This window comes from Dasypus novemcinctus, chromosome 6, assembly GCF_030445035.2.
Source record: "Dasypus novemcinctus isolate mDasNov1 chromosome 6, mDasNov1.1.hap2, whole genome shotgun sequence".
NCBI lineage: Eukaryota > Metazoa > Chordata > Mammalia > Cingulata > Dasypodidae > Dasypus > Dasypus novemcinctus.
Genome location: NC_080678.1, coordinates 103,663,963 through 103,687,953, shown reverse-complemented (window position 1 = coordinate 103,687,953; position 23,991 = coordinate 103,663,963). Strand labels below are relative to the sequence as shown.

The 23,991-nt window shown below is 44.2% G+C and overlaps 1 pseudogene; it reads left to right on the top strand.

Annotated features, from left to right (window-relative positions):
* The first annotated feature begins 6,432 nt into the window (after positions 1-6,432).
* Positions 6,433-23,991, top strand: part of LOC131278906 (putative zinc finger protein 487) — a 58,200-nt pseudogene continuing 40,641 nt past the window's right edge.

Here is a 23,991-nt window from a genome sequence, read left to right as displayed (position 1 = left end):
TCTGTCAAAATAAAAACGGTTATTCTTGGGGAGCAGATGTCGCTCAAGTGGTTAAGCACCTGCCTCCCATGTAAAAGGTCCCAGGTTCGATCCCCAGGACCTTGTAAGGAAAAAATTTAAAAATAAAAAGGTTGCTCCTTAAAGAATACTCTTGGCAGTTATGCTTCACTGACCACAAATATTATGATGAAACAAAATGGTGATTTACGACAGTCATGTATCATGTAATGCAGAAGGAATTATGTACTGAAGTGTGCAAAAATTCATTTCAGGGAGCAGTGTGGTTTGTACCCAAGAGCAGAAAAGAAAAGGGCCTCTGGAGAAAAGGAAGGCCTGGTAGCTAGAAGCAGCCTTCCTCTTCTGGGTAGTTTATGCACAAATAGACGAGAACCCCCAGATCCTCCTTTCTGGCTGCCTCTGCCTCCCAGTTGGGTTTCCATGTTTGTCTTCCTTCTTGTACTGATGATCCACCTGGAGATGCAGGCTGCATTCCAACAATGGTCCCCCAAATGCCCTACTCCAAACCCAGATCCTGTGTATATGCCGAGTTACCACCCCTGGGATGATATATGCTATGGGGCAGAGTTCCCCTTAAAATAACATTTTCCAAGGAGGAATAATCTAATTACAGTAGACCCTCTAAAGCAGAGTGTTACTTCTGGCTGGTGGCAGAAAAGACAGAGGGATTAACATCAGAAGGAAGACTCAGTGTACCTAGGCTGGTTGGAGATGGAGGGGCCACTTAAGAAATGTGGACGTGCTCTAGAAGCTTATATGACCTGACAGCCAAACCCCAACAGGACCTCAGTCCCACAACAACCACAAGGGATGGATTCTGCCACATCCATGTGAGCTTGGAAGAGGACCCCAGGCTTCCAGGCAATGATGCAGCTCGGCTAACACACTTGGACTTTAAACTTGTGAGGCCTGCGCCCATACCGTGCCAGGTTTCTGAGCCACAGAACTGTCTAGTCACAAACAGATGTTACCTGGAGCTGCTAACTTTGTGATGATTGGCTAGGTAGCAATAGAAAACTTTGTGAATCCTTCCACTGTATTTTGGAAATATACAGAAGGGCAAAGAACAACTTTTCTTTCCAGCTCCTGACCTCTTGAGAAGCTGGCAACTTCTTGTTTGGCTCACCTCTCCAGTTTCACCCAAAGACAGCTCTCATTCTCTAGGCTTAACACCAACTAAACAACATCTGCAAACGCTTACTCACTGTGTTAAATCTTCATTCAAGCTTGACACAATCCTGCAATTGACTTCTGTCAATTTTCAATATCATGGAAACAATCAATACCAATAAACATTGCTTGCTTTAGCTTAAATTTTAAAATAAAGGTAGATTTAGTTATAACAGAATCCAAGCAAACTTTAACCACTGAATTAAAAAGAGTTCCTTAGGCTCTTGTCAAACCCCACTAAACACAAACAAATAAGGAGAAGCCAATGAGGGAAATGGATGTGGCTCACGTGATTGGGCTCCTGTCTAGCATATGGGAGGTTTGGGGTTTGATTCCCGGGGCTTCCTGGTGAAGCCAAGCTGGTTCACATGGAGTGCTGGCCTGTGCAGGAGTGCAGGTGCAACAAGATGATGCAACAAAAAGACACAGAGGAGAGACAATGAGAGACGTGGCAGACCAGGGAGCTAAGGTGGCACAAGAGAGTGATCACCTCTCTCCCACTCTGGAATGTCCCAGGATGGGTTCCCTGTGCCACCTAAAGAGAAGACAAACAGACACAGAAGAACACACCACAAATGGACAGAGAGAGCAGACAGCAGGGTGGTGGGGGGGATAAATAAATCTTTTTTAAAAAAAGAGAGTAGGCAACGAAATCCAACATACACCTGTGTCCACCTTCCAGAGCTCTCCTCCCATCTTGATAGCAATGCTCATTGGCATCTGTGATCTCTCTATGGTCCGCACCAGCAAGCACTGGCTCAGAATGGGACAGTCGGTACACAAGTATTTTTTTATGCTATCATACTTGTCTTCTCTGTTGTTGGACAGCATGCAGATGACCTTGAAAGCAAACACATGTGAGACTCCCAGAGAAACAGCAAGGCAGTGATAGGAGAAATGAAAACCATCAAGGAAGCAATTGAGGTGGAGCAATGACCAGCTAGAGTAGACTGATTAAGCAAATATTTGGGTCCAAGAGGGTGACATTCCTAGAGCTTACATGACAGCTGTGAGGGAGAGTGTGTGGAAGAGACAGGCTGCAATGTAGGCGATTTGGCAGTTGCATCAAGAGCTTAAACTTGCACAGGTCCTTTGGATCTAGTGTTTCAATTCTCTGGCATTTATCATGAAGCCAACAAGCAGGGTTAAAAAAACACTCACTGCAGGATTCCATCATAAGGATATTCATAAGGTGGCAGATTTGCCCCAGTGGTTAGGGCATTCGTCTACCACATGGGAGCTCCGTGCTTCAAACCCCGGGCCTCCTTGATCTGTGTGGAGCTCGCCCATGCACAGTGTTGATGTGTGCAAGGAGTGCCCTGCCATGCAGGGGTGTCCCCACATAGGGGAGACTCACATGCAAGGAGTGTGCCCCATAAGGAGAGCTGCCCAGTGTGAAAGAAAGTGTGTATGGCCCAGGAATGGTGCCGCACACACAGAGAGCTGACACAACAAGACGATGCAATAAAAAGAAACACAGATTCCCCTGATGCTGACAACAACAGAAGTGGACAAAGAAGAAGACACAGCAAATAGACACAGAGAACAGACAACTGGGGCTGGGGGAAAGGGCAGAGAAATTAATAAATAAATAAATCTTTAAAAAAAATAAGGATATTCACCTTTTACTGGACAACCATGATCAGTCAAGTACTTACCAAGCATTTCATTGGACTCAGTTCATTACTTCTACAACCTACTGAGTTAGGTACTAACCACAGAACAAGCTGGAGAGTTCTGGAAACTGCCTGTTTATAAGCAACAAAGGAGGGTACCAAATCTTCACTGGTCTCAAGGCCTGGGCAGTCGAGGAGAAAGGGCTTGTTCCTGATTCAAAAGGAAATTCTTCGAAATGTTTCTTATCACATCATGATGCTCACAGGATCCTTTGGGGAGGCATCTTTTATTAGACTAGGAAATTCTCTGATTTTGGGAGTGAGGGTTCAGTCCCTGTCCTCCTGGTCATCCCTCAATCTCTGGAGAACATAAGAAGAAAGATTCTGGGGCTAGTCCTCTCCCCATCTAACCTACACCCTTAGAATATGTAAAAGGAGATGACTTGATGTAGAGAAGAGTCTATTGTACCAGGAGGTAAACTAGTCAAGTTCCCCTTCAAGAGGTGAAACAAAGGGTGGGTAGGTGGGTTGGTTTGTTTTCAGAAATCCCCAAATTAAAAGGCAGACCTTAATTTTTTAGGCAGATGCTAAACAAGCAAAGAAATTCCCATTATGATAATGAGTTGAAATCCAAACACTGACCAAACTCCATCCCATTCACAGATTCTCACATGTAAAATGCCATGCTGTGAGAGCTCCCAACAGAAGATTTCTCTGCTCTGAGGACTTAAGGCCACAACACCAGATGACAATATAAGATGGCACGTGATCAAGAAATAGGAAGCGAGCCACAGCATTTGAAGAGAACAGGATTATGAAAGCGAGGCAGCTCATGTAAGAATGATAAGTACAAGGAATTCTTCAGCATAGCCTGAAAAGTCCTCCTTAGTGGAAATTGTGAAGGAGAGAGAAGTCTAGGTTTTAGGTACAAGACAATAGGACAAACAGCTTGGTCACGTGGTCGAGAAAGAACAAGCTCCTAAACAGCATGCTGGAAGAAGCAGAAGAAAGAGATGTGTTAGGAGAAAGAACTGAAGGAACAGTTGGTGAAGGAATTCCCATCCCAGAATGACAACTAGGTCTAAGGCACTGGCTAAGGGAGAGGAAAGGGAAGATTCCAAGAGAAATACTGAGCTTTGTAAGAGACATGCTGGAGGAGATGGGTCATAGATGTAGTGAGTTATAAGTAGGGAGAGAAGACTAACAATCACATTTGGAGATTAACATCACCCACAGCACTTAGAAATCTAAAAACACCATAGAAATTTAGAGACTTCTGTGACAATTTTAAGTCTATGAACCTCAGAGAATTAGCATGAGATGATACTAAAAAATAGCTAAACTGCAGCTGCCTGAATTCAGCTACACGAGAGAGGTAAATTCGCTTTCCTGGGCTGGTTTCAGAACCACTTGGCAACACTCTAGCTTCTAAAATGCATGAGTATGCAGCTTTAGAACTACTCAACTGCTAAAGATGGATCATATATCAAGTCGATATGTACCATCTGTATTTTTGATGAAGCATGTTCATCTAAGACTGTTAAATAGGATTCAATTGTATCACCCACATCAATCCTATAAAATACATATATCATCTATATACATAAGATAATGTAGAACAAAACATATAACAAGAATTTTACATAGCCCATGAAATGAATTAGAAAATGGCATAAGATACAATGCTGAGACAAGCATCCTAGGGAAAATTTTGTTTTTGAAAAAACAAGTTCAATTTTCTGAAAACATGATTGGGAGCTAGTTATTACTACCCATGCCAATTCCAGATCAAGTTGCTATTTCTGAAGCCTCCTTCAACATGTATTCCACTAGCCACAAACCATAGTTCACAAAATCAAGGTTCAACATATGTCTAAGGGAGACAAAACAAAAGACTTTTTGTTTACAAAATTTTAAAGGGTTTTGTCAAAGAAGGAGACACATTCCTACAAATTAATATTTCAGTTCCTCTGCTGCTGGATTGCCAGGAACCAACTTTTAAGCTGGAATGGATTTCTGCTCTACATACTTACATTTTGGACTTTTCATAGCTATGCCCATGTTTTTTGTCACTTTCTGCAGACTCCGTGCTCAAGACATGGCAGCGTTCTGATTTTTCCTGGTGCACAGCAAGGGCCAGTCATGGAGGGACTTTGTCCTGAGTAAGAGCCCACTTCTATTTCTTTTGACCAGTCTGCAAGTTGTGAATGGGAGTCAAGCTGGAAAAGAATTCCAAAGCACATTATAAATCTGAAATGTTTTACCAACTGCGACTTCCTAGTGAAATACTACAAATGACAAGCTCCAATGCTGACTGAATTACTCACTTTTCCTTAAAAATATGAGTTAGTAAAATTGGAAATCTCCCACGGCTTACAGTCTTTTAGATTGATTCTATGAATTTGTGTCTTCATGGATAAATTTGGATTATTATGCCTTGAAAAAATGCCCACATTATTAAGTGATAAAGCCATAATACAAAGCTTACTATGTGCCAGGCATTTTCTACACATTCCTATTGCAAGCCTGTTTGTTCCCTCATGGGGAAGGGATGGCTAATTTGAGAAGACACAGTGGTCACAATTATAGCAGGACCGAGTCCATTCCTCTGGCGTCATAATTCATTTGCCCCAAAATTGACACAACAATCTTGAAATGCTCTTACCATTCTTTCTCCTTGGATCATTTTTACTGATTTCAAAACTCTCCCTGAGAAGGACTGAAATTTGCTATCAAATTTCAGATCACAGCGTTGAAGCTCCCTTTGCACACACTCATCTCTGAAAATGGAAAATAGCTCATGAAAATAAGCAAGAAGCAACCCCATCATTTGCAAAAAGCAGGTCGACTGTCCTTTGAGCCGGCGCTCATGCCTGCTGCTGCTGTGGAAATGCTGTGGACAAATACCGTCCAACTCCAGCGCAGTCTCGGTTTCGTGCCACTGTTCGTGTAAGCACTTGAGAGCCTTTCCTTCTTGCCCCTCTTAACCTCTTTCAATATTCTAATGATGCAATAACTAGAGTTGGCCAAAAAATGTCATTTTCTTCCCAATTGTCATTTTCTAGTAGAAGAAGCTGAAATGCTGAGGATCTAGACAGGCCTTGAGTTTGGTACGCACAGCCAGAGAAGGAATACTTTCTTTTGTGTAGTAGTGATGAATTTTTAAAAATTCAGGTTGCCTCTTTTCTGGATCCAACCTCATATGGACCACCAAATCTTTCACCATCCTATAATAATTACACTTCTTGTCTGTTAAACTTTTAGAAAAGAAAATCAAAAGGTCTATCTGAACAAGCAAGGATCTACGTTTATGTCAGAGAAGACTAAACAGTGGCATCTGGGAGAGGAGGAACCCAGCAAGACTGGGCATCTAGTTCCAGGGGTATGGCGAGGTGCTGCCAGAAGCACACGTCTCCAGCCACAGGCCTGTGGGGCTCAGAGGGGCTCACTGTGGAAAGACCACGTGGCCCAGCAGTACCTGTCAAAGGGAAGGACTCAGGAATCAGCAGCACAGGTTCTCTCAGGTAGTTCCTCTGGCTCTTCTTCCACTTGACCTGGCTGATGAAGGGTGGCTGCCTGGGATCCATGACCTCTTGATGGTAGTGCTGCACAGGAAAAGCAAGGGGGCATGGCCACCATTCTCAGGTGGAACCTCACTGACAGCCACGAGCAGGTGCACAAGGGTTCACCTTGTTCTGCTTCTTTCCGAGCATGCATGGAGGTGAGGAGGTGCACTGGTGGCTGTTTTCTCCAAGTTAGAGATCAGGCTCTAAGTTCTGTTTAGAATTCTCTTACTCTACACCTCCAAGGAACCATCCCTTGCCTTTCTCATGAGCAGACATATGTGTTGCTGCACAATGCATGCCAAGGAGCACAGGGCCATTTTCAGAAGAGACAGAAATAGGTGCAAAAGGCCAGAGGTGGCTGGGCTTTTGTTGTTGGTGGTTTTCTTTTTGAAAGAAACCTAGGAGTGAGCCTGTGCTGCTGTCTGGAGCTTTCCCACGCAGGAGCACGGGGTTTACACACGCTGGTAGTAGAAGCACCACCACCTTTCACTGGTCCCCACTCCACCACCCAGCTGAACAGAGCTCGGGGTGTGCTGTCCTTCCTGTGGGAAGATTTGCATCTTGCACGCTAATCCTTACCCTTTTCATAAATACCTTCACGTCATCCAGTGCAACATCAACTTCTGTATCATACAAATATTGTTATTCCTATTCACATTATTAATAAGCTTCTATTGAAAGCCAGGGCTGAATTTCTCTTCCTGGGACTCATGTATAAATTTAGAGGATTTCAGGTTTTCATTACACTGTTAAAATTAAGCAGTTGCCTCCTTTTGTTCTGCCTTTCACACAGGGTCTCTAGACACGACCCTAACAATTTCAAATGTCACCCCCCATTTACTCAAGTATTTTATTGCAGGAGCCACCTCTTTATTTTTCATCCACAACCAAGTCTTCTACCTACTGTTTAAAGAAATAAAACAAAGTAGAGTTACTGTGGCTGTAAGACATTTAAAATGGAGCCAGCAGGTCACTCTATGGGGCACTCTTACAGAGGCCTGAATGAGATGTCACAAATGATACCATAAACTTCTAAGTCGGCAAAGCCTCAAGCAACAACGCTTCTCAAAACCCCAAGAACCTCTGAACCATGACATAAACCATAAGGTAAAGAACTCAGTTAACCATCTAACCTGAAGGACAAGAGCACCCCAAATACCCACCAACCACAAACAACTTGTCAAACTTCTTTCCTTTATAAACCCTGGCCTGGAAATGCCAAATGGGACATGATTTGAGGTGCTCCCTGAATCTGTGCTTCCCAAATTGAAATTCTAAGACTCCAGATAAATGGCTCTGTTGTCTTGCAGCTTAGTTTGCCATGTCTCAGTTGACACTACCGATACATGCAGGAAAGCAAGTTGCCCTATTGAAAATTGTGCCTTAACCCACTGCTCTGTGACATGGACACACATGAACTAGTAAATATTCCCAGCTAATTCTGGGGTATCTGATAAGTGCCAGGCATGTGATACTGAAGATATTACTAAAAGCAAAATGGACAGTTTCTGCCCCCAGAAAGTCATAATCTAAAAGGGAAGCAATTAATAAAATAATCACCCCCGTGTGCAGGTACCAGCTGAGATACCTGCAGTGAAGTACTATTACCTCCCTGGGGGGCTGTGGGAGGAAGGGCGCCCGGCTTGCCACAGTAGCAAACGGTGTGGCAAGAAGTGATACCGCCTCTGCCCACTGGGCCTAGATAAGGTGACCACGCCTGACTAGGCCTTTGCTGCTAACGGCTGGCTGGCGCTGCCCTCCCCTTTTTTATCTCCCGCCTAGCCCAACATCCGGCCAGCTCTCACTCCCCCTTTCCCCTCCCCTATTCCAAACCTCTCAGCCAGCCCTCTGCCTAGCAACCGCTTACAATCACCTATCAGGAAGCAGTACCCGCCCGCACCTATCAAATCCCTCCACGCAGTCCCTAACCCTATAAAGCTGTGTCCCCTTCCGCAATAAACCAGACTTGCGCACAGACCTGGTCTCCACGGCTTTCTTCCTCCCCTTGCCGTGCATCCTCCATGCCTGAGAGCCCCTCTGAGGCTGTCTGCCGCAGCCTCAGATGCCGCTGCGGTCTAGCCTGACCCCTCCAGACCCCCCCGTCAGCATCGGGGTGCAAGCCGCCCCAGCCGCAACTGGCGCCCGAACAGGGACCGGGGCCGGTCCGACGTGACCGCTGCCTCACCCCCGTGGGACCTCGCTCCCATCCCTTTGCCACGCTCTCAAGGTAAGGACCCCCGTTATCGGCCCCGGCAGAAAAATGGGCGGGCGTCTATCTTCCCGCCAAGAGCCGCAAGTCAGAGCGCTTGCTGGCCTACTAGCCTGCCACCAATGTAAAGTTTCGGGCAGGCAACTCCAGGCTTGCTGGGATCTACTGGTCCCCTTCAACCCCTAGGTTTCCACTGCCAATCTCTCGGACCCTGATACCTATCTGAAATTGGCCCCGCCTATCAACAAGGCCAGCCACAAGCCCGAAAATCCACACAAGCTTATAAGGCAATCAACTCTGTTCCAGCAAACGCCCACACCTGTTCACAACTCCTCAAGCTCCCTACTATCTACATGACAATGTAGCTCTGGGCTAGTAAAGGCTAATAATAGTTAATCCACTGGTATGAGAAAAAAACATGGCAACATTGGTGTTCTGTTTTATTTCCATGCTAATTCTAATTGGACTTCTTTAACCAAGATATTAAAATTAGTACAAAAATTTTATCAAGGTTTAAAAAGGAATTTTCAGTTTTAAATCAATAGTTTACTCCTGAACTTCAAGTCTCAGTATAGTCTTACAGTAATTATCCAAAAATGTGTGCTAATGGTCTGCCTAACTGCTGCTCAAGTTATTTTAGCTGATTGCTGATAACTGATAGGAATGTTTCCGAGTACAGGCTTTCGTGTTGCAGGCAGCATGGATTCCAGAGAAAATCTTGAAATGTACAATCTAAAATGTGCTATATAACAGAGGATTTAAAAGCAGCTATACTAAGAAACTAAGAATTATGAATTAATTGTAAACTGTATGTTTCTGTTACTGTGTTGTGATTGTTCTGTGTTTGTCTGTTCGTTCAATGTCAATGTATATTGTGATACCTCCGGATGGTAAATATAAATTACTAGAAATCTTTAAAAGAGCTCTATCCAAATGGCCAAAAATTAAATAAGCGCTTATATTAATACTTCAGTTTATTATATCAATACATAAGCTTAAATGTTAATAAAATATCTACAATAATAGAAATCGTAAGTCTTGATTGACAAGATTAACTGTACGTCTTCATAAAAGGTTGTTCTTGCCCAGATTAAAATGAATAACTTATTTTTCTTCACAGGATAATATAAAGAATGTAAAGCTTAAATGAATATTAAAAAAGGTTAAAAGTTTGTGAAAATGCTAACTGAAATGTAATAAGTTTTGCAAAAAGGCGTATTTTGTCCTAAAGTAAAATAGCTAATTTTTCATGAACTCTTGAAACTTAATTTGCAGATGGCAAGCTGTAAAAGGTATTGTGATAACTTTAAGTAAGGGAATGTGTTCTATAAACATAAAATTTGTCTTCAATAGTCTATATGGTTATAAATAAAAGGTTTAATAAAGCATTGTTTACATTAAAGTATTAAATGGCTAATTCCAAAAGGTCATTCTTAAATATATATAAAACTGAATTGATGATGATAATAATAAAAGGTAATTTTATAACAGGAAAGATTGGCAGCAACCAGCCTCCCCTGCCAACTTACTTCTAGGAAACTGTTTCTAATATTGCATGCTACTAAGTATTTAAAGAAAAGTTCATTATTTTAACAAGCTTGTTTAATGTTCACAGTATTGTTATAAGAGGTTTGCTTGATAACTTTGATGTAGGCTATATGGAATGTGTTTTTATTATTAAGGAAACAGAAAATAATTTTGTCCTGAAATAAAATAATTGACTATTGGAAAAAGTAGAATATAGGACGAAACCTGAGTGAATGCTAAAACTGCAGAAGATTAATGGACAAAGAATTTTTACAGTTAAAGTTAAAGAAAATTTAATGGGTCTATCTATAAAATTTTACAGGCTTTGGTGTCGGGTAGTATGCTGATGCAAAGTTGAAAATTTTTGTTCTTTCTCAAGGCCTCTCACCATTAATCTGTTTTAGTAAAAGTTCTTATCCTCAGTCAGTATACAAAGAGAGTCTGTCTTATGTTTCTTGTGCTTATCATTTCCTCGGTGTTCCAAGAAAGAAAGCTTTATCTCTTAAAGGAACATAACGTTCAAAACTGCTTTCTCAAGACCTAATCCTGAACAGTGGCCTTTTGTTCCAAACTAATTGTAGGAGATTTGTTCTTTTACCTTGAAAGAAAAATTAAAGTAATAATTAAGTTCATTTAATATGTTATAAGCTAAATAAAGGTGTTTTACAGTGTTATAAAATTAACAACTTTTTCTTCCCTTAAACCCTCTATTAATTAAAGTCGTATGGATAAAAAGTTTCTATGAATGCTTAAAAGTGTATAAAGTTACCAATATTTCAGCATAATATTAAAGAAAAGTACAATATGGTTAATTATAGTTTTAATTATTATAAAAGAGTATATGTCACAAAAACAACCCCTTACCATAGATTAAAGTAACAACACTAGTGTGCAGCAATCCCAAATACTGCTAGTTTGTTGCAAAAAGTTAAAGTCCAGCTGTGTTGCTATCACTTTGTTTTAAAACTTGCTGAGACTCTCTTTAGTGTCTTACACAAATCAAGCCAACTGCATTCCTTTATCTGTAAAGAACCCAACAATAAACTTTTGCAGTGCTTTTCAAGGCTATGTGCATAGCCCAACCATCTTGTACAGTATTTACTAATAGTAATAGTAATGAAAAAGCAGCATTAAAAAAAAAAAACAAAACAGCATGTGTTACTTTCCAAAAAGAACAGGTTTAGCCAACTCCTTATTCATCTGCTCAATGCACGGAGCTTTGAGCCATCATTAAAGTTTTACAAATGTTTTAAGAGTCCTTGAATATTGTCTCTGATTCTGAATATGTATGCCTTACTGATAAGCACACCACTGCCCTTTTCTCCGAAAACCCCCGTGCTCAAATTCTTCTAGAAATCTTCCACGGGACCTTTAACTGCCATTACCCCCCCCACACACAAGTTGCTCCAGGGCCTCACAAGGCTCCCCCTCTCCCCACTATACCACCCTTTCCCTGGCTCCAAGCCTCTCTCCAACTCCACTACTGTCTTCACGGACGCCTCTAAGACCAAGTTTACTTATATTGCCTACTCTCCCAGCCGTGACTTGCCAACCATTTACTGCCAAACCCATCCTGGATTGGTTCAGGTGGGCGAGCTACTAGCCATCCTCACTGCCTTCCAACACCACGGCAATGAGCCCGTCAACATCTTCACTGATAGTCAGTATGCCCTGCAAGTTTGTTCAGTTATTGCCCACGCTGTTTTCTTTCCACGTGACACACCCATTGATCAAGCACTCCATGCCTTGCAGCGAGAGCTCAAGCTCCGCACACAGCCATAGTACATTTCTCATATTCACAGCCATTCAGGGCTGCCCGGGCCTCTAGCCACGGGTAATTCTGCTGCCGACCAAACCATCTCCACCCATACAATAGCCACTGTCAGAGACTTGGTCAATCAAGCCAAACTTCTCCATTCTAAGTTCCACTTTTCAGCAGCCTCACTTCAACGTCTTTTGCCGGGCCTCCCCAAGGAAACGTGCAAGCATTTGGTGCGTGCCTGTAAAACATGCGCCCCCTTCTTGCCGCTTGGACTGTTGCAGCCACAAGGGGTCAACCCCCGCGGCCTCAAGCCAAACTCCCGATGGCAAATAGACATCACCCATGTGCCATCATTTGGGCGCCTCAAGTATGTCCATGTCACAGTCGACACCTTTTCTCACCTTTGCTACGCTGTCCCCTTACCGGGAGAAACAGCCAAGCATTGCATTAAAGCATTGCGGCAAGCCATCTTATTCATGGGGGTTCCTTGGGATGTTAAAACCAATAATAGGCCTAGGTATCGCAGCTCCTCATTCGCTGCATTTCTCCAGCTCTACAACATTACTCACCACTTCGGCATTCCATACAACCCCCAGGGGCAGGCTATAGTAGAATGCATCCACCGCCAGCTCAAAGTGCAAATTCAATAAGAGAAGGATCTACGCCCACATAGTCAACCAGGCGACATTATCACTGCCTGCCTCATTCACATAAACCTCCTCTCCTTTGATAAAAACGGTCTTTCCCCCCTCCATAAGCATTGGGGCCCCTCCTACGCACCAACAGTTGCCCCGATGGTGTTTTAGAAGGACCCAGAAACAAACAATTGGCAGGGACCCAGTCCCCTTCTCACCCAAGGCAGAGGGTTTGCTTGTGTCTTTCCAGAAAATGCCTCCCAGCCGCTCTGGATCCCCGAAAAAAATGTCAAACCCGCCACCGGCCAGCAGCAGGTTCCAACGATGGATGATGAGAGCACTCGCCCATCGGATGGAGAGGCTAAATATGGCCGCAGATCTAGCCCATGACACCCTCCTCCTTGGACAGCTAGTACAGCTTGCTGTCCGAGCCTTAGCTTCAAACAAGAAACCTAAAAATCTACACTCTCTCCTGCTTTTCATGTTAGCTCTGCTCCCCTCCACTACGGACCAGGCTAGTATAAGCCATCGGCCCTTTAACTGGACACTCTCTCTTTGGCAGCAGGAAAAGCTCCTCGCTAATAACATTACTGCGGGTGCTCCCTCCTTCACAGTGCACATATGTAATCTCGCCAACCTTCCTGTCATCAGTTCCCTCGTAGACGTTACACACAAGACTCACCGGTGTTGATACAGCTCACTTACAGGCCTTGACGGCCCCTATAATCATGAAGTCTCAGGCTTCTATATTTGTCCTTCCACGGCCAGAGGCTGCTATGACCCAGCGCACTATTACTGCCCCTCCTGGGGGTGCAAAACCATGGCCCACGGATGGTCGGGAGCTCCCAATAGGGACCCCTACCTCTCCCTTTCTTTTAAGGATAAAAGTCACAGGAGCAGCATTAAGCCCTACTGGAGCAGCATTACGCTCACTGTCAAAAACCCTGAAAATGCAGGCTGGCTACAGGGCCGCACCTGGGGAGCCCGACTTTACATGAGCAGCTATGATTACGGTGCCTTTTTCATTATAAAGAAAAATTCAATCCGCACACAATCCGCCGCCATGGGCCCAAATCAAGTTCTCAATCCTCCCCACACACGGCCTCCCCCTCCTCCCTCTGTTTCTCCTTCTCCTCCCGCTACCACCTTAAATCCTTCCATCACTAGGTATCCTCCCCACCGCCAAACCCTGCCACCCCCCAACCCTCTTGTAGCCCTCCTCAACTCATCATTTATCTCCTTAAACTTATCCCAGCCCAACCTTACACAACGTTGCTGGCTCTGCTTCTCCGCCGCGGCTCCCTTCTATGAAGCCATAGCTACCAACAGCGCCTATCGCACCTCCCCAGACTCCACTGGTACCTCTTGCAATTGGAACCAAACAAAAAGAGGACTCACCCTCCAATCAGTTTCCCAGACTGGACTCTGTATAATAAAAATCGGCGGCAAAGTTCTCCCCTCCATGCAGGCCCTCTGCAGCCTAACTCACACCCCTAATGCAGCCGCTAAGTTCCTAATTCCCCTTAATAATACCAAATGGCTATGTTCTTCCTCCGGCCTCACTCCATGTCTCAATGTTCAAACCCTTAACTCCACCAGCGACACCTGTGTGCTCATACTCATTGCCCCCCGCGTTCTCTTTTATACTGATAACCAATTCTTTGACTCCTGGCAGCACTTCAGCTCCCCGCAGCATGAGCAGAAACAGGAAGTCTTCACCGCCATCACAATTGCCACCCTTCTAGGTCTTGCCGGCGCAGCCACTGGAGCTGCAGCTCTCAGCCTCCAAGATAATTCCTTTTCAACCCTTAGGCAAGCTGTCGATGCAGACATCGCCCGCCTTGAGACTTCCATGGCCCACCTTGAAACATCTCTCAACTCCCTGTCCGAGGTCGTTCTCCAAAACCACAGGGGCCTAGACCTCCTCCTCCTAAAAGAAGGGGGCTCTGCACAGCATTAGGAGAAAAATGCTGCTTCTATGCTAACCACTCTGGCCTCATTCGAGATAACCTCGCACAAGTAGGGAGGGCCTCCGCAAGAGAAAGCAGGAACGTGAAGCCGGATGGTCTTTCTCTTGGGGGCTGCCCAATGGAATCCTTTCTTACTTTCTCCCCTTTCTAGGCCTGCTCCTCACCCTTGTCCTCCTATTAGCCCTAGGACCCTGGATCATCAGGCGAATTGTCCGGCTTGTCAAAAATCAAGTTAACTCTGTCCTTAGTAAGCCCATCCAGGTCCGGTACCAGCGAATCCGCACCACCGACGAAGACGCACCAGGAGTCTCCATTAATTGCCATCCTCCCCAAATGGCCAGCCGCCTCTCAACGCACCCAAGCCCCAGCTCCCCTGCCCCTACCCCTTCTCACTGCCCATCCTAACCCCTTACCCTTACCCTTTCCCCTCCCCTGCCCTGTTTATCTAAGGCCGCCAACATTCCATCGAGGCGCTGGACTGGTTAGCCAATGATGGGCAACGGGATCGGCCCGCCAGTCAACCTAAGGCAGGGACACGGCCTTTTGCTGCCGCGCTTCCCCATGACGGGTAAGACTGGCCACCTGTGTGGCACGGGCATTGCCCGGCTGGGCACAATCCCGACCTAAGACAGGCACAGTCCCCCTCCCTCCTCAAATCAAGCTTTTCGGAGGAGCTTAATGAAAACAAAGGGGGAAATGTGGGAGGAAGGGCGCCCGGCTTGCCACAGTAGCAAACGGTGCAGCAAGAAGTGATACCGCCTCTGCCCACTGGGCCTAGATAAGGTGACCATGCCTGACTAGGCCTTTGCTGCTAACGGCTGGCTGGCGCTGCCCTCCCCCTTTTAATCTCCTGCCTAGCCCAACATCCGGCCAGCTCTCACTCCCCCTTTCCCCTCCCCTATTCCAAACCTCTCAGCCAGCCCTCTGCCTATCAACCGCTTACAATCACCTTTCAGGAAGCAGTACCCACCCGCACCTATCAAATCCCTCCACGCAGTCCCTAACCCTATAAAGCTGTGTCCCCTTCCGCAATAAACCGGACTTGCACACAGACCTGGTCTCCACGGCTTTCTTCCTCCCCTTGCCGTGCGTCCTCCACGCCTGAGAGCCCCTCCGAGGCTGTCTGCCGCAGCCTCAGATGCCGCTGTGGTCTAGCCTGACCCCTCCAGACCCCCCTGTCAGCATCGGGGTGCAAGCCGCCCCAGCCGCAGGGGCCTCCCCCAGGCCCAAGGATGCAGGCAGGTACATGCATGGAGGCGGTTGTTGGGGTGCCCAAATGACTCTTCTGAGTCAATGAACCTTGAGGTGAAAAAGTTAGACTGACCAGACCCAAGTAGAGGACACATAACCTTTGACCATGGTAAAAGTGTAGAAGTTTCCATCTCCCCCACATCGTCACCCCCTTAGCTCTCCAGCTGATATCCATGCCTTGTCATTCGAATCCCTTCATCAAAAATGCCAGTGATTCCCCTGTTTCCTTATCCCTTCACCGAGTCGTGCGGGCTCGCCTGTAACTCTGGTCACCAGAATGGGCTGTGCGGTGGGAGCACCCAGCAACAAAACCCTGCTGGTTATTCACACCTGCAGCCTTGGCACACTCTTTGAGGGGTGCTCCCCAGCAAAGCCCACCTCTTCTCAAAACTCCTACGTGTCCCCTAGTCTCCCCCCTCTAACCCACTCAGCCAATGACCTGGTTTATTTTCCACTGAGAGATACAAGAATTCAGAAAGAAACTCTCCCACCCCTTCTGTCCACCTTTGCTACCTTCCCTTCTACCAGGAGGTAGAGTACAATGGATGGTGTGTCCTGCTCTCCAGAAAGCTCTGTCACTCTGCTTGAGCTCTGGATTCTAGACAATGTCACCTCCAAGGGTGTGTCCATTATCACTTATTCTGCTTCCATCCTAAATTATCACTTCATTCTGTGCTATTTGAATATTCTCATCAGAATAAAAACATACTCTAGCTTTCCCTAACTTAAATATATTCTCCTCCAGCTATGAAACTATGCCCCTTCTCATCATTTTGGCAAAGCTGGCCACGGTTTTTCTTCAATAACTTCACAACTGGACTTCCATCCTCACTTGCAAAGGTCTCTTCTGGTTTTTGCCTTATTTAATTTCTTGGTAACATTCCTCCTTGAAATGTATTATTCTCATGGCTATATATTCTAGGTTATTCTTTATAGCCCAGGTAATGACATAATATCCAGAGGCACCTGGAAACAGCATCTCCAGCCTGTCCTCTCTCTGGAACTCCAACTTACCAACACACCCTAAAAGCAGTCTTCATCTACCCCTTGTAGCAGTACCTACGCCATGCCTCCTTGAAATCATTCCACCTCTAGGCACAAGAGGATGGCATTCCCAGCCTGTGGTCAGCTGCATTCAGTCCATAGGACTGAATTTGGGCTGATAGGAAGACAAGCAGAAGAGGGCATCACTGCCACTTCCAGCCAAAGGCACATACACATCAGTGCACCACTTCTACTGGTCTTTCTCTAACATGCCACTGTGGGACCACTTGTCAAGAGGGAAGAGCCACAAATGGTAACACCCTGGATCTTTGAGTCATGCCTTGGAGCTGAGTTTCCCTGAAGAGTTCACTCATGGTAGACTTGGTTCAAGACAAATTAAATCACTGATACAGGGAAGCAGACTTGGCTCAACAGATAGAGCATCCATCTACCACATGGGAGGTCCATGGTGCAAACCCAGGGCCTCCTTGATTCTTGGTGAGCTGGCCCACATGCAGTGCTGATGCGTGCAAGGAGTGCCATGCCACACAGGGCTGTTGCTCACATAGGGGAGCCCCACGCACAAGGAGAGAGCTCCGTAAGGTGAGCTGCCCAGTGCAAAAGAAAGTTCAACCTGGCCAGGAATGGTGCAACACATGGAGAGCTGACACAAGAAGATGACACAACAAAGAAGAGACACAGATTCCAGGTGCTACTGACAAAAATAGAAGCAGACACAGAAGAACACACAGTGAATGGATACAGAGAGGAGACAACTGGGGGGAAGGAGAGAGAAATAAATTTTTTAAAATCTCTAAAAATAATAATAGTAATAAAATAATAAATCACTGATACAGCAGTTTGTGATCCTTTCAGATCCCATCTTCTGCCCTTCTTACAGTCTTCCCCATCTTATCAAATGGCACCAAAATCAAACCACTTCTTCATAAAATATCCAAGGGTTACATCACACTCTCCTCATTTCTACACCCACTAATCCCAAGCCATCAAGTCCTGCCCATTCCCACCTACTTCTCCTGGCCACCTCCTCCCTTGCTAAACCATTTGACAGCCTCCTCGCTGGTCTCCTTGCCTCCATTCTTTTCCACACCTCTGCAATCCACTAGCAGACAGTCTACAAATCAATCAATTTATCCTTTCATTCATCTACAGGAAAAAGATTCAATGAATATGAAATCAAATTCATTTGTCCCAGGCCCCAAAACTTCCTACAAGGTGGCCCCCACCTTGTAGAAGTTCTCAGACTTTTTCCTTAAGTCTCCTGAGCCATGCTAGCAGGGTACAATCTGGATACGGCAGCTTCTGAGCTGAGGAAGCTGAGCTCCCAGGTGTGGAAAATAGTCACCTAAGGCCATCAAGCCACAATTAAAATAGCAATCAAGTGCTGAATCCCTTACTGTGATGGTGTGAGCCAGAGGCTCACAAGGGGAAAGGTTCTGGCTTACCTGTTCCCTTTCCCTCTTGAATAGGACTGGGTTGGATGGGGAGGTGGGGGGGTGCTGAGTCCTTGACTGCAGCTCCCACCGGAGAAGCCAAGGGCTGGCTGTGCACAAGTCTGGTGTGGGGAAGGCAGCGCTGCCAGGTGTGACCCCCAGGTAAAAGCCTCTGGGATCAGAGGGACCCCAAATCCGGGCAGTCCTGGACTCTCTTCAGTCCAGAAAGAGGATGTGGGCTCTGCCAGAATCCTCTCAGCAAGAATCGGATGCAGCAGATGGTCTAAAAAGATTCTGGGAGTGAAAAATCTCCACACCCCAGGGAAGACCCTCCCAGGGGGGCATAGTGTCAGGAAAACCTAACTGTAAATGTTAGAAGGGGAGCCTGATCACCTCCCAAGAGGACCCCAGTACCTCCAGAAATTCAGGGGAAAGTCATCTTCTCCAGGTCTGAAAGGAAAGAGGAAAAAAAAAAAGAAACCTGATGTTTAGGTTCAGCTAACTGCAATTAGCATCTGGTTCCACCTTCACTAAGATAGTGGAGGTTTGATTACAGTGGGGAAAACGTTGATGGGTTTAAGTCTAAATGCATCCTGAAAATTGGTCTGGATTTGGAAAATCTTGGTTACAGGAAAATTGTTTGGTTTTTATACTACAGCTTGATCTGAGTATAAGTTCACACAGTGAAAAAGTTTAGCCAGAAATAAATCTTTGTTTTGGTGCTGAGTTGCAAATAAGCTTGCTCTGTAAACAGCAAGGGTAAACAGAAAGTCCTATTAAAGGTTTGGTTTGAAAGTTCCCTCTTCCAGGAAGCGGATTTGGCCCAAGGATAGGGTGTCTGCTTACCACATGCGAGGTCCATGGTTCAAACCCCAGGCCTCCTTGACCCATGTGGAGCTGGCCCATGTGCAGTGCTGATGCACACAAGGAGTGCCATGCCACACAGGGGAGCCCTACATGCAAGGAGTGTGCCCCATAAGGAGAGCTGCCCAGTGCAAAAGAAAGTGCAGCCTGCCTTAGAATGGGGACCACACAGGGAGAGCTGACAAAACAAGATGACACAATGAAAAGAAACACAGATTCCTGGTCCCGCTGATAAGGATAGAAGCAGTCACAGAAGAACACACAGTGAATGGACACAGAGAGCAGAAAACTGGGAGAGAAATAAATTAAAAATCTTAAAAAAAAAAAAAAGAAAGAAAGTTCCTTATTCCTAGGATTACAGTGGTTGCTCAGGGGCAGCCGAGCCGGAGGAATAAAGTTGTGGGTCAGATTGATGTGCTTTGTGCTTCTGTCTCTGTTGTTCAGAATGTTTTCATGCCTCTGGACAATGATGCTGAATTGTGTAATTGTGTGAAGTAGTGAACTTTGGTTAACCTGGAGCCCTCCCTTGTCACTGGCAAAGGAGTGAAATGATTGTAGTTTATAAAGCAAAACCATGGAGTCTGAATGTGCACACGCTCTGCTCTCTTGCCTCTGGGTCTGTTCGATTTGCTGGGGCTCGGGGGTCATCTGTGTCTACACCATGCACCCTAGTTTATTGGAGCTGGCCCCAGTCAGGATGGCTGGTGGAACAATGGCTTGAATCATGACCCTGCCAGGATAGGGGTCCCCGGGAAGGCACCAAGCCTGGAAAGTTTTCTCAAGCCATTTTAGCAGGCTGGAACTTGCTGCCATTACCTTCTCCCTCCTCCTCCCTTAGGAAGATGCATGACAGCGGTGGAAAGCCAGGGGCTGGCCTCTCCCAGTAAGTCCATACCTTCAATTTGTAAGCCACATTCCCATCTGATCATGCCCAGCTGCCTAGGAGGGGGGAGATGGAGGGGTGCTGAACAGAACCCGGATGAATGCAATAAAAATTCCTCTCCCAGGGTTTCACAGCCAAAATACATTTGCAAAATTAACTTCTGCCCAGATTCTGCCTCTCTGAATTTCTCTTCGCATTTCTCTGTAAAAATGCTTTGAAATGTTTTGAAAACTGTAAAACTGGTAAAATACCTTTGTCCAGAGAAAAAACTATTGCCTAGAACAAGAAACCTCTAATTACTTAATAGCCCTTTTAATAGTTTAGCTGGGAAACTGTCTGACAATAGTCATAAAAACTGCAAAGGAAAAGAACAATTTGGCTTGGCAACATCATGCTAAATTTAATCAGCCTATCTCCCAATACCCCGGAAATGCTAAAGATAAAAAAATAATAATTCTTCCATTTTAATCTGTATTTAACTTTATGTTCACCTTTAAAATCTATGCTGAACCTTGTCAGTTTGCCTGGTCCTAGAAAATAAAATTTAAAGTTCACTTGTTGAATAACAGTAAAAAAGTAGCTGGACTCAGATGTGATCTTTGTCCACAAGCCTCTCCTGTTACTTTTACCCGATCTGCATTTGGTGCTGGGTTTAATGTATACCCAGGGGACCTGAATCTCTGGACTGACCATGTGATAGCCAGGCCCTGAGCCTCGACAGACTTGCAACTCCTACACTCCTATACTCTGGTTTATTGGACTTACCCCACTCAGCTAACATGAAGGTGAAGAAGGTCAACCACCACACCAGGGAGACAAAAGTGCCTACAACTGAAAGCAGGATAATTGCATCCAGCATCCATGTGGAATCTAAGCCCCCTCATGATATAGATTTGGAGTGGACACAACCATTCCAGGGTCCACAGGATGGAGGAACAGACTATGGATTAGAGCAGACTTACTGATTTTCTATTCATGAAATATTGTGATTAGTAATCAAAGAAAATATGGCATTGGTGTGGAGAAAGTGGCCATGGTGACTGCTGGGGGTAGGGAGTGGGAGGAAGAGATGTGATGTGGGGGCATTTTTGGGGCTTGGAGTTGTTCTGGGTGGTGCTGTGGGGAGTTACTGGACATCGTATGTCCTCCCATGGCCCACTGGTTGGACTGTGGGAGAGTGTGGGCTATGGTGTGGACCAGTGACCATGAGGTGCAGTGGTGCTCAGAGATGTATTCACCAAGTGCAGTGAATGTCTCATGATGATGGAGGAGGTTGTTGTTATGGGGGGAGGAGTGGGGTGAGAAGGGTCGGGGGTGTATGGGGACCTCATATTTTTTTAATGTAACATTAAAAAAATAAATAAAGGCAAAAAAAAAAGTAACCAAGTAATGAATTTTTAAATACCAATACTGTCTTGCTGGTAAATTTAATGCATAACTCACGAATGAAATTTATTCAGTTACTAGAAAAGCAAAAAACTTCACAAGGTTGTTACTAATAAAATTCTTGTGACTTAATTAATAAATTCACCTTAAGGTAAAAACTTACTAAAAACTGTAACTAAAAATTAAAATCATTTTATAAGTACCTATATATATATAAATTTATAACTAAACTGCTATAGTGGAGTAAATATAAGCTAAATTTCAGCTATTTTAATAGTAATATTAAATTAATTTACCTCTGTTTATGGCTACTTCAAGGTTATCTAGTGCTTATTATAATAATAGTAATCATAACTCAAACTTATCTTATAGTTATTTTATAACTAATTTAACCCTTAAACTTCAACTATTGTGATAGTAATTATAAACTGCATTTGCCTTTGCTTACGGTTCCTGCAGTTCTGGCCCACCCCTTGACAATTCAACTTGATAATTAGACTATGGGAAACTTATAGTTGGATTTAGAAAAGTTTTATGTATATCAGTTTTCTGTCATTCTAAATAATTTTGTTCTTCGCATTTCTTTACCCTTTTAAAGGGAAAGTTGTCTTTTTCCTTGACCTTTCCCAATACTATAAATTAATTCTGTTTGGCCATTTCCACGAGGAATCAGAAATAACTGTTGCCAGGTTTTCCAAAAGTAAGCAGTGCTCTTCCCAGTGTACGAGGCCTTTCCTTTGCCCAAAAGGCCTTACTAAGCAACCCCCATTGTTCAGGCTGTCTCAGAAGGAAGTGAGTCAGAGCTACCAGATTTCTTTTCAGTCTAAGCAGAAGCTCCAAATGCTTGCCAGGTTCCTCCAAACAATGTAACCAGGAAAACCAGTGAGAAGATTATACTCTGGATTAGCCAGCAAAGAAAAAAAGTTTTAAACAACTAAGTGGTGTTTCTGTATCAAACTATGCATGTCTGCCTATTTGCTCAAATTGTTGAAGTTAAATATGCAGTTATATAAGTAATATATATATATTCCTAAAACCCAAATTGAACTAGGTGGTATTAAAAAATCATATGGAAATCTGAATACAAAAACTATTGGAAAAGTTATAAAAATCCTTATTAAGCTACAATTGGAACAAATTACATAATTGCTTTATATTCCAAAGCCTAAAAATCAGTATGCTTTAAAAATTATTCACAGTTTTAAAATGATCAAAAACAGAAGATTTTAAGCCCCTGTACAGAAAAAGAAAACAACATTCTTTGTTTAAAAAATAACAATTTCAATTTGTTTAGCTTAAGAATTATGTCTTTGGTTCATGGGATACCAGGTTAATAAGTTTACATTATATATATTGAATCTTTAAAATAATAAAAGCTGTAAGCTCATGTTTAATAAAATTATATTAAATATAGGCCTGCTTTCTCTTAAATGCACAAAGTAAATCCCATTGCTTACTAATTGTAATCTAAGGTAAATTTGCCAGTCTGTAATTGTTGTCAATTGTAAAGAGTTTATAAAAATATCTTCCAAACTGAAGCATTTAAATGGCTCTAGTTCTAAGGGCCATTATTAGCTAGAAGCCTGGATTAATATGAACAGCAATAAGTAACTTCATAGCAATGAAACCTGTCTGAAAGTCACCTCAATGTGCATATTCAAGTAGTAATAATAAAAGTTTCCTCTATTCCATTGGGAATCTTCTGTTTTAATTTTACCAATAAAAATAGTTTTACTTCCACTGCTAAATTAAAATGCCTGCTAATTAATGTCTTTAAGATAAAAGTGTAAAAGCAAAAAGCAAAGGGGAAGCAGGCATAGCTCAACTGATAGAGCATCCATCTACCATACAGAAGGTCCAGGGTTCGATCCCCAGGGCCTTCTGACCCGTGTGGAGCTGGCCCATGTGCAGTGCTGCTACGTGCAAGGAGTGCCATGCCACACAGGGATGTCCCCATGTAGGGGTGCCCCATGCCCAAGGAGTGTACCCTGTAAGGAGAGCCGCCCAGTGTGACAAAAGGACAGCCCACCCAGAAGTGGCACCACACACACACAGAGGTGACACAGCAAGATGACACAACAAAAAAGAGATGCAGTTTCCCAGTGCTGCCAGATAATGCAAGCAGATGCAGAAGCAAATGGACACAGAGAGCAGACAACCAGGGGAAAGGGGAGAGAAATAAATGAAAATAGATTTTGTTTTTAAAAAGTAAAAAGCAAAATACTAAAAAGTTAAGTTCATTTAATATGTAACACATTGCATTGAAAATGTTTAAAAGGTATATAAAAATCAAGAAATAAACTTGAGCATTGTCAAACTCTCTTTTACATTCAAAACAGGCCTTGAATACATTGTAGGCTGCCTCTCCATATGAGTTATTGGCTAGTTTGGTCACTGACCCCTAAAACAATAAAAATATCTATGACTTCTCTGGCTGTGCTTCTGAAGTGGATGGAAACTGCTTTGCAGTTTCAACCTCCTGCAGCAGCCAGCAGTGGCTCAGTATAGCCAAATGTGCAATGGACATCATCTTCAGACTGCACTGTCTCAGAGTGCCAAAGTGCACTAGGCACCAGGCCAGTGAAATGTACTCCCTAGTTTCTCTCTAGAGTCAACAGTACTGCTTCTGTGCAGAACATACGAAGTGGAACAATAAATACCAGAATACTGTAAGTAGAACTTGACACACAATTGAC